At 41.5% G+C, this 11,427-nt stretch overlaps 1 protein-coding gene across 3 annotated transcripts in view; it reads left to right on the top strand.

Annotated features, from left to right (window-relative positions):
• Nucleotides 1-11,427, top strand: part of MIDEAS (mitotic deacetylase associated SANT domain protein) — a 78,248-nt gene that overhangs the window by 112 nt on the left and 66,709 nt on the right. For all 3 annotated transcript variants that reach the window (XM_066998712.1, XM_066998709.1, XM_013191763.3), the window contains exons 2-3: nt 4,096-4,132; nt 4,245-4,288. The gene's annotated coding sequence lies outside the window, so the exon portion shown is untranslated. The remainder of the gene's footprint in view (nt 1-4,095; nt 4,133-4,244; nt 4,289-11,427) is intronic.

Genomic DNA, 11,427 nt, shown 5'->3' with positions numbered 1-11,427 from the left:
GTGAGGTGATGCTGGCTCATCTCCTGAGGTGCAGGGAAAAGGCACTTGCTGCTTGTAAGGGATTTAAAAAAGAAAAAAGAAAAAAAGTTATTTTAAGGTTAACACTGAGAGTCACTTGCTCATCGTTTGTGTCAGTGGATGAGATTTTGTTCACTGGTGCAGTACAAGGCTGTTTTATAGCCTCATAGCCACTCCTAAAATTCCAGTGAAGTCACTGCTGTATACAACATAATTCTGTGTGTACTATATATATATACTTCTGCTATGTGTGAATGAGATGAATCACAGAATCATTACGGTTGGAAAAGACCTTCAAGATCATCTGGTCCAACGATCCCCCTACCACCACTGTCACCCACTAAACCCTGTCCCTCAGCACTACGTCCAACCTTTCCTTGAACACCCCCGGGGACGGTGACGCCACCACCTCCTTGGGCAACCCATTCCAGTGCCTGACCACTCTTTCTGAGAAGAAATGTCTCATAATTTCTAACCTGATGAAGAGGCAGGTTTAATATGATGAAGAGGCGTTGTTATTTAAAGACCAGGTTGTAGTAAGAGGACAAACAAGTGAGGAGCTGAGGCTTTCCTGGGACGAGGCCGTGGGCCTGCCACTGTGTGGCTGTGCTTTTCCACAGGCTTACAGCCATATGCAGTGGTGGCTTGCCGTGGGGAGGAAGCAAACAGGCCAATGAAGTGGCCACTGAGTCTCTGGAAATTACAGTGAAGTGTAAACGGACCACTTAAAAGTCTGGAGAACTTCCAGACTAGTGATCCCAATGACTTTGTACTCCACCTGTCACGTAAAGACAAAACCCTTCTGCTGTAGCTTTACCCATGGCATTTAATATGCCTTAAACAAATGATTTACGTTTGTGCCATCATAACATACAAAACACTGTTTCATATTAGTTTAAATAACATATTTAGTACCGGGATGGTCTAGAAAAAAAGAGGTACTTTAATGAGAAGACTTACACCTCCGTATTTTTTCCCCAGCTTTAATCAGTTGATCTAATGAAAGATCAACATTTTATTTGCACTGACACTGAAAGTAAGTTTTCAGGGCTGAAGTTGTTTCCATAGTTTCAAATGGGCATATTTTGTACGTAGATGGCCGGTATTAAAACAGATGAATACTGATTTGCCTCATCCTTATATAAGAGAGGAGCATTAGCTTCTGAAATAATTATTTCTGTAATGTTACATGCCATGAATGAACAAACAGGAAAAGAGTGTATTAATGGAGAAGTCCCAGATAATTTAGAAGTAGTGTATCTCAGTGACTAGTAATAATTGAAAGAAAACTAAGGAAAAGCTATGCATAATTTTATTTCCGTGTATTATATAATGACAATACTATTTTCATGTCTTTTGTATTTATATAAGATATCTGAGGAGCAGTCAAAATCTCTATAGGAGCCCACTTTGTCTTGCCTAGCATGTGGTGGCTTTGTATCCTCTGCAAACAAGGTTATTGTGAAAGGTGGATGCAGCAGTCCTCTGCAATTTAGTTTTCACCCTTATAATCCTCTTTCCCTCACTATTTTTTCTCTCATTGACTACTGCTTACGTGGAAGTGAAGCTATTGTGAAATAAGCTTGGGTATGAATTTACAGTGCAGTAGCCCCTGTGCACTGGCTAGCCTTGTGGATACATGTTCCACGCTAGGAATGCCTTTTTGTGGTTTAGCCTAATCCACCTCAGACTAAGCTAAACCACACAAAGGCACCTTCAGTGTCAAATAAAACTGTCGGTGCGGGCAGGCTGTTGTGGAATAGCTATTAGGTAGCAGATATTAGGGGTTGTCACCACGTATAAACACGGGTAAATCAGCCGGGGTGTCTTTGTTCTGCGTTCGATCAGAGACAGGGCAGAGGTGCAAGCAGGGCTGTGATTGTGCTGGAAGGTGGTTGTGGCCATCTATGTTAAAACAGAACTCAAAAATCAAGCTGTAGAGGCCTTTTTCTTTAAGACTAATTGACTGTTTAGCTGATTGTAAATAATCTTTTTGTCCATTTAGCTGCCCTTAAGGTGGAAACAATAAACCTTGTATATTCCACATAAACTGTGATACTTAATTGCTTTTAAAGTACAAAGTAGTTCTGTTAATTTCCCAATATTTACTGGGCTCATGGATCATACTGATAAGATTATGTAAAAATAATTTACCTTTTACACATTTCCTTGTTCATAGATAACTTAGTCTTGGCAGATGTGTGCCCTTTCTTTGTTTGTGTTAATTAATATCACTAAAATAAACGGTCTTTTTAAATCCACATAGATGAATAATACAGATGTTGCTTACGTAATTGAAGTGCAGCTGTGTTTTGGCCATAAAAATCCTCTGGGATATGCACGAGCTCTGGACGACACAGGGTTCCTTAGCTTGTGTGTTTAGGCAGTCTGTGGGGTCCTTGGTTTCTTCTCACCACCTTTAATATGATAGAATAACTATTAGAATAACTTCACATTCTCTGACTTTTTTTAGAGGACAGTTCCTTAGTTGTTGGCACTATTACTGTGGTTTTTGTTTTTGTTTTTTTTTTGGTGTGTGTGTGTGTTTGTTTTTTGTTTTTCTTCTAATACCCTTTAGTGGTTTAATTATAATTACTTTGACAAAAATGATTACAGCTTCACTGATACTTGCAGTGGTACTAAGGCTAGACTTGCCAGCTGTGCACATGGTGAGTCAAGACTGTGATGAGATGTTTAGAAGTATGAGTCGACTGTAACAATAGCAGACTCCAAAACACGCAGGCATCTCTACCTGTTAGAGCATCTAACAGTTCAACACAGTAGACAGGCCTGGAAAGACCTCTCAGGAGGGAGAGCAAGGGCTGCTCAAGAAACATATTTCATGGATTCTGTGGACAGGAGTGATTGATTAGATTACTCAAATCTGACAAAATTTAAATCTTTCTTTTTGGTATAAAAAGTCAAGATGTCATCTGCTGTGGGGAAGCATTTTTCTAAGGGTAGAGAAAGTTAGAGAGAAATTACAGAATATTTTTCAAAGAAATTGATGAAATGCTGCTGAAAGTATCTTGAGGGAAGAAGTGCCTTCTCCATTTATCAAACAGCCTTTATGGAAGAGAACTTGGTGGGTGATATCTGTGTTCTAGGGTAACAAAAATACTTCACTTTCCCTGCAAATTCTAAGAATGTATTTCAGGCTGCAATAAGAAAGGATTATTCTAAAAATATCTGTGGTAGGCTTGATGTTTCTGGTTTTCCAATCTGTTTAATTATTAACCTTCAGTTAAGTTAGCTTCAGTATAAGCCTTCAGTTAAGTTTCTTGCCCCTCATCAGTGACCCAGCAGCAAAGACAATAAGAATGCTCCTTGATCATTTGGTGCAATGTCAGCTAACAGCCCGAAGTGCTGCTGAGTGTAATTGGAGCTAACCCACGTATTTTTGCATGAAATGTATTAGGAGATCTCAGATGATTCATTCTTCCAGCTAAGCTGTGGATGTAATAACTTGAGCAGAAGACAGTAACACCTTAGGCCATTTCAGCAATTTGCAGTGACTATTTGAGTCAGTGGAGGCAGTCTAATATATGAACTGAGAAATTTTAGATCAAGACGGCTGCTGAGGTTGAACTGAGCTCTTTAGCTGACTTTATATCAGTGACATACCATGCTGTAGGGTGCAGTTTAAAGGTGATTTGCAAGCAGCTCAGCTCCTTGTTGACCAAAAACGTTGGAAAGGGTAGACAGCTGGAGGAAAACAAGTTATCATCCACCTCAAGTTATGCTGTCCACTTCTGAAATGTTTCTGGTTTTGCAGTTTTGAAGTTTTTATTCTTGTAGGTCCCATTTTACAGTAGGAAACAACCCCTACAATGGGTCCCTGATAGGCTGAGCATTAGCTCAAGGCAGAAATATTTGTGGGAAAGTTTTGCAGGTGGCCATCTGTCTGTCAAATGAGACTAGTGCCTTCTGATGCTAACTGCTATCTAATCACTAAGCGGGCTTCATCTGTTCAGGGAAACATGCAGATAAGCAATTGCTGATGTTAACAGTACCTGCTATTTTTTTCTGATGTTTTATGTCTGGAAATGCCCCAGCTCATCTTTCTTTTTGTTTCAGATATTTCAGCTGGATTCTGACAGGCCAAAGGGCATAGGTAAGGTCTGGATTTGCTCTGTCACTTACGATTTCTGTGATTGTAAGGAAGATTTGCTATATAAACAGACTTTGCTAGTCTAAACTGCTGGGTTTGATTTATGTTCACACAGGAGACCATCTGTAGAACATCTTGAAGAATCACGTTCGTTTTAAGGTAAATAATTTGTTAGTAAAGTAAAATATATGTCAATAACACCTTTATATTTGACTTTTGTAAGGAAAACCCAGGGTTGCAAGGCTTTTACATAGAAGTCGTTGGGCCTGATCTTTAACTGTTTGGTATTTTGTAAAAATTTATGAAAACTGAGCACAATATGCTATTGTTTTTATCTAATAAGGTGATTACTTTGTGATTATCACAGAATCACAGAATCGTCTAGGTTGGAAGAGACTTCCAAGATCATCTAGTCCAACCTCTGTCCTAACACTAACAAGTCCTCCACTAAACCATATCACTAAGGGTTACATCTAAACGTCTTTTAAAGACCTCCAGGGATGGTGACTCAACCACCTCCCTGGGCAGCCCATTCCAATGCCTAACAACCCTTTCAGTAAAGAAGTTCTTCCTAATATCCAACCTAAACCTCCCCTGGCGCAACTTTAGCCCATTCCCCCTCGTCCTGTCACCAGGCACGCGGGAGAACAGACCAACCCCCACCTCTCTACAGCCTCCTTTAAGGTACCTATAGAGAGCGATGAGGTCTCCCCTGAGCCTCCTCTTCTCCAGGCTAAACAACCCCAGCTCCCTCAGCCGCTCCTCGTAAGACTTGTTCTCCAGACCCCTCACCAGCTTCGTTGCCCTTCTCTGGACTCTCTCGAGCACCTCCATGTCCTTCTTGTAGCGAGGGGCCCAAAGCTGAACACAGTACTCGAGGTGCGGCCTCACCAGAGCCGAGTACAGGGGGACAATCACCTCCCTAGACCTGCTGGCCACACTGCTTCTTATACAGGCCAGGATGCTGTTGGCCTTCTTGGCCACCTGAGCACACTGCTGGCTCATATTCAGCTGCCTATCAACCAGTATTCCCAGGTCCTTCTCGGCCAGGCAGCTTTCCAGCCACTCATCTCCCAGCCTGTAGCGCTGCTTGGGGTTGTTACGCCCCAGATGCAGGACCCGGCACTTGGCCTTGTTGAACTTCATGCAGTTGACCTCAGCCCATCGCTCCAGCCTATCCAGATCCTCCTGCAGAGCCTTCCTTCCCTCGAGCAAATTGACACACGCACCTAACTTGGTGTCATCTGCAAACTTATTGAGGGTGCACTCGATCCCCTCATCCAGATCATTGATAAAGATATTAAAGAGGACCGGCCCCAGCACTGAACCCTGGGGGACTCCACTAGTAACCGGCCTCCAACTGGATTTGGCTCCATTCACCACAACTCTTTGGGCCCGGCCATCCAGCCAGTTTTTAACCCAACAAAGCGTACGCCAGTCCAAGCCACGAGCAGCCAGTTTCTTGAGGAGAATGTTGTGGGGAACGGTGTCAAAAGCCTCACTGAAGTCAAGGTAGATCACATCCACAACCTTCCCCTCATCCACCAAGCGCGTCACTTGGTCATAGAAGGAGATCAGGTTCGTCAAGCAGGACCTACCTTTCATAAACCCATGCTGACTGGGCCTGATCGCCTGGTTGCCCTGCAAGTGCCGCGTGATGACCCTCAAGATAATCTGCTCCATGAGCTTCCCTGTCACTGAGGTCAAACTAACAGGCCTATAGTTCCCCAGGTCTACCCTCCGGCCCTTCTTGTAGATGGCCGTCATGTTTGCTAGCCGCCAGTTGACTGGGACCTCCCCTGATAGCCAGGACTGCCGATAAATGATGGAAAGCAGCTTGGCCAGCTCCTCCGCCAGTTCGCTCAGTACCCTCGGGTGGATCCCATCCGGCCCCATCAACTTGCGTACATCCAAGTGCTGTAGCAGGTCGCCAACCATTTCCTCATGGATAGCGAAGGCCGCATCCTGCTCCCCATCCCCTTCCACCAGATCAGGGTACCAGGTATCCAGAGAGCAACCGGTCTTGCCGCTAAAGACTGAGGCAAAGAAGGCATTGAGCACCTCAGCCTTTTCCTCATCTTTTGTAACTAAGTTTCCCCCCGCGTCCAGTAAAGGATGGAGATTCTCCTTAGTCCTCCTTTTTGTGTTGATGTATTTGTAAAAACGTTTTTTGTTATCTTTAACGGCAGTAGCCAGGTTGAGCTCCAGATGAGCTTTGGCCTTTCTAATTTTGTCCCTGCACAGCCTCACAACATCCTTATAGTCCTCTTGAGTAGCCCGCCCTCTTTTCCAAAGATTATAAACCCTCCTTTTTCTCCTAAGCTCGAGCCACAACTCTCTGCTCAGCCAGGCCGGTCTAGTTCTGCGTCGGCTCGTCTTTGGGCACGTGGGGACAGACGTTATCTCACAGCTTTACTCATAGTTTTGCTTCCTTTTCTGTATGTGCCTTTTTTCAACCTTAAGAGAATAAGAAAGAAAATACTGAGGTGCTTGCTGCAGAGAGTAATTTTCTTGTTGTCTTTAATATGTTGATGTCTTTTTTAAAATTCAATCCAAGTGCCATGTGACGTTCTAATAACTTGCACATTATTAAATGTGGTGAAGTTATAGTTTGGTTTAGCTACTTAATGTTTATAAATGACCTGAGAGTATTGTAGACTAGAACTATCTTGTCATTATGCAGAATTGTATCAGGATTTCATCTTTAATTTTTACGGCAGAACAGTTTAGGAAATTAGGAATTTCTGTTTTAGAACCACACTGCTAGATAAACATAAGCCTCTGTGTAGAACGCTTGCTTTTCTATTGCTGTGTTTGCTGTTTCTATTTAATGATGTGTCAGTTATACAATAAGTGGTTGTACTAATATTTCTTCAGAAATCTGCTACCAGTAAGGTACTAATAGAGGTATGTTTTTTGTGGGGAATATTTCCCACTCTAAGACTCAGTCATGTGTTTCTGTATGAGAACGAAAATATATATTTTTTTTAAATTTATTTCAAAATTTAATATAAAGCATCACTACTCATCTGTTGTGGACACCATTGGGAAGTTTAAAGGTTGAAAGATTTTTAAATGAGGAATAGAGATAACGTTTAAAGTATCTCTCCACTTAGACTAAAAAAATACTGAGAGGTTAGAAACAAAATTGTTAAATTTAACCAATTCCTTATTTTTTTCTTGTTGCTTATGTGAACGGAAATTGGGAACATTTGGTGAAAAGGAAATTAAAACTCGTAACCTAGAAAGAACTGAGATCATCACAAATGAAGATGCATTATGTAAATATCCAAGATATGAGACCATTCTGAAAACGGGGATAGGGAAGAAATGTGGTCACACAGGCTCAAATGATTTGTGCAGAACACAAAATGGTCTTTGCAGAATCTCAGTAATGCTAAGTTGTGTTTCTTCAGTTTAGAAGTGCTGGCAGCAAATGGTCAGGACAAGTGTTTCTGTCTGAAATGCAGACTGAATACATATGGGCATCACTTGTTGAAAATGCTACGAACTGCTGCACCAGAGCAGAAGGCAGCAGTGGGTAGGTAATAATGTGCAGCACAAGGAAATCCCAATATAAATAGAGTATTACATCAGAATTTCTGTTCTTCATACTTAAAAATCAGAATCATTGTAAAACTGCCCTGTTTTCTTACTTATGCATCCTAATAGCAGAAAAGCTAATGCTAATAGCTAACTGAAGCACAGAGAGAAATGGGTCTAAATTTGCAATAAAGTAATAAAATGTTCATATGAGGGATGTTTTTGGGGATGTGTGAAATTCCATATAGTCTCGATTCTATATAAGACTACTTGGTATGCTGATCCTTGATCAAATAGAATTGAAATGTCCCATCTTGTGCATTTCAACCTATGTGTTTGGGGAAAAAACTCTTTTGGTATGTAGAGCAAATATACTTGAAAAGCAACAAAGAAGCTACACTATTATTCTGTATCATAACTGATTGTCATATAAATCAGGGCTGTATTAGATTAAAAGATAGTGGGTGGAATACAGAATGGTAGTGTTTTCCATTACCAATAAAATTCTAGCGTTAATGAAGTTATTCTGAAATCATGTTGAAGAGTGCTGTGTATTTTGGGGCTGGGAAAACCAACCAACCTGTTTTAGTTGTTTTTAGGAAAAGTTTTTCCATACTGGGTGTGAAGGGCCACTGCCCTCCTGCAGGATTCCAGGGGGCTCAGCTCGTTCCTTTGGCCTTGAAAGAAGAGGGGGGCAGTGGTAGTCAATCCTCATACCCCAGACCCACATGTATGGCTTTTATTGATGTGCGCTGCTGGGCTCGGAGGTGATGACAGGGTCTTATGACTTCCTCCGGAGTTGTAAACCTGGGCAGCAGCTATGGACAGGGTCACCCCGAAGAGGTCTTTCAGCACATTTTAGTAGTGTTATTTAGTTTTGTAAGTTTGCAAATGACTTCTCAGTTTAGTTTTGAAAGTAATTTTTACAGTTACCTTCAGAAGTAGTAAAGCTTAAACTATACCATAGGCAGAGATGGATGAAATCCCCTAAAAATGACCCAAGTAACTTTGCTTCATTGTTGAATTTTTGTTCTCAGGCTGTTGCCTTTGGACCTTCCAGGACTTTTGAAAATCCAAAGTACATTTGGGAATTTAGAGCTTTACATAATCAGAAAAATTCTTACTTGCAGACTCTCCTACAAGAGCACTTAAATTTTTGAAGGAGGGTGGAGCACAGTACTCTAACAGTGCAGGACTGAAATTGCTGAGTCTTAACCTCAAAAATTGAGAGAACTATTCTTAGTGCTGTTGAGGAGAAAAAAGAATAAAAATTAAGTCATTTTTTTAAAAAGGGGAACAGCTGTTTGAACCACAACTGCTGAGTTCTAAGGACTCTGGAGAGAAGGCTTGTGCATGCGATGGGATTTGTTTTGAAATAGGATTCTTCAAAGTAATTGCATGTGTGTTTGTTTTTTTAACTGCATTACCTCCATCACTATAAATCTTTGCTTTTGTGATGTTGCCTCAAATACGTTGATTCAGCACTGGATTAAATTATACTGTTCCATATAGCGTAGGGATTTCAGATGCATCTGTCCATTATTTTTTTCTTGGTAACTCAGAAGAACAGAAGCTAGGCAGAAGGAGCTAGTCACTGCATTTCACGTTCAGAGGTTAGACCCCCTGCAAGTATTTTATATTCTTCTATTGCATCCCATGACTCATTTCTCAGTTAGCTGTGCTGTTTTCAGTCTCCTATAAACCAGTCTGTGGTAGAACAGCTTTCCAAGTTGCACCGCTGATTGTCAGGTCCATGTAGCCTCGTGTGTGGATGTATCTGAAAGCACAAAAACATGAAAAGGGGGTTGGCGTGAGATTACTCAATATATAAGGCATAAAACCTAGTGCTGTCACTTTTAATTCACGTATCTTCAGCCCGTAACTGGACCTGCTAATCAGAGCATAGAGATGCTTCTCAGTTTGACGTAGTGTTTTTGTGGCTTTTGTAAGTTGTTACTTACAACTACAGTTGTAAGTGACCTGGTCCAGTGGGAGGTGTCCCTGCCCCTGGCAGTGGGGTTGGAGTTAGGTGATCTTTAAGGTCCCTTCCAATCCAAGCCATTCTAAGTCGAGGGAAGGAAGCTGACAAAAGGAGAATAGGACTGGTGTGAACATGGAGGGAAAAACTTCAGAAAAAAAACCTTTCTTGCACTAGCATCATGTTATGCAGTGCTATTTCTGAAAAACAAGTAGTGCTTTGTCAAAGAAGTCTGTGAAGACTTGTGAAGCCTCATGATAACCAAAAGCACGCTTTTGGAGTTCTGCACAAGGCTTGCTTCAGAGCTGCTGGATATTAGCAAAATGCTTCTCATCCATTCAGCATATGGACATTACCTTTTGGAATGCACTTGGTTGTTATCACTCAATTATTAACAACTTGGGTATCAGCAAATCAGCTGCTGTATTCCACTGGCCTGGAAATGAGATTTTGCAAAGACTTTCACCTGTTTCCTCTAAGGAAAAGAAGAGTGATCAGTGAGCACAACTGGCCTGGAAGGAATCAGTGGTGTCAGTGACTGTATTCTACAAAGCTGTGCTTGCCCTCTATTATTACGGGTGGTAAAGTATTTTACTGGAAATGTGACACTTGGATGACAACTGTTTGACTCTCAGCTCAGCAACTGCAGGATAACAATGGGGTCTGTCTTTCAGAGGCTGATTGACAACGGGTAACTGGAAGGTCTGAGTCAGCTAAGCAATACCTGCTTCAGATTATAACTGCATGCTGTGTTTTACTCAGCGTGGCTGGTTGGCAGCAGTCATGGTGCTATCTGATTTCTAAGCAATGCATGAGGCTATCTAAATGACAGTGTCTAAGGGCATTTGGGGGGATCACTTGTCCCATGATCACTTGGGGGATCATCTGCTGAGGAAATGAGATCTTGTTTGGATACCTTTCTTTCGTAGTTCTTTGTGCATGTTTCTGTGGCTTAACATGCGAGACGGTACTAACGAGATAGTCATCTATGTGACTGTACTGGGTAGTGGCTTTGCAAACACTGGAAAGCGTGTTAATTTTAAATAGAATGACGACTTGTCTTTTCTCATGGTTCCCACTGATACTTTTTGGAATATGAAATGGCATGACATAATTTTGTTTGGGTGTCAGAGAAATGAAGACGGGAAGCTGAAAAAATAGTGGCTGAGTGTCCGCTAATGACATTCGTATCACAGCTGATGACTGACAAGACTGAAGTTCAGGCATTGTGTGAGAGTTGCAATTTTCACAAATGCTCTCCAAAAATATGTTCCTGTTTAACTCCATCTAATTTTGTATGTCGTTGTTAATTTTTCTGTGTGCCTCTTGTGCAACAAAGTTCCACCCTGCAATTACAAAATCATCTTTTTGTAGTGCATCGTGACAATGTTAGGAGGTCTTCTGGTGGTTCTTTCTTGTCTTTCGTGTTGCTTTGAACCTGGGTGGGAAGAATATCTTCTACCGCTCAGCCACTCTGTTTTTCAAGAGCTAATCTTTCTCTAATCTAAAAGCAGAGAAACCTACTGTCAGAGTACTACCGTTACTTTTCGTGGTATTGGAGGCCTCTCTGACACATATGAAGAAAGAGCAAAGAAACTAACTTACAATACCTATAAGCGGAGGCTATGGTAAATCCAGCAGATACATAAAGCTAGAGCAAGTGTTTTTGCTTGGTATTTCATTACCTTTTCCAATTTTTACCTTCACAGATCATGTGTATACCTGTGTCTGTTCTACCACAGGTCTCAGTTACATTAGCTTCTTGCAGTTGCCTTTG

This window comes from Anser cygnoides, chromosome 5 (genome assembly GCF_040182565.1).
Source record: "Anser cygnoides isolate HZ-2024a breed goose chromosome 5, Taihu_goose_T2T_genome, whole genome shotgun sequence".
NCBI lineage: Eukaryota > Metazoa > Chordata > Aves > Anseriformes > Anatidae > Anser > Anser cygnoides.
The sequence above is the reverse complement of the archived record's forward strand: the minus strand, read 5'-3'. Positions and strand labels throughout refer to the sequence as shown.